Source organism: Habropoda laboriosa, unplaced genomic scaffold (assembly GCF_001263275.1).
Source record: "Habropoda laboriosa isolate 0110345459 unplaced genomic scaffold, ASM126327v1 scaffold336, whole genome shotgun sequence".
Classification (NCBI taxonomy): domain Eukaryota; kingdom Metazoa; phylum Arthropoda; class Insecta; order Hymenoptera; family Apidae; genus Habropoda; species Habropoda laboriosa.
The window spans coordinates 334954-335210 of record NW_017100454.1 but is presented as its reverse complement, the minus strand read 5'-3'; positions in this window follow the sequence as shown (position 1 = coordinate 335210).

The window sequence follows — 257 nt, the reverse complement described above, 5'->3', positions numbered from 1 at the left end:
CACCCGTTGAATGTACACGTTTCAGTAGCTGTTATCTTTAATGAAATATCGACAAAGTCAATCAAGATTTAAAATTATTTTCTGTTCTAGAGCATGGTTAAATTGTTGCATTATTGTTCGGTAGTTTAATAAATGTAGATCAAATTATTCTGAAATTCAAAAGTGTAGATGTTATATTTTTCTCGTTTGTGCTTATTATGCAAGCAGTTTTTAACTGCTCACTTTGTTAATGTATGCGGTAGACGTGAAATACCGAC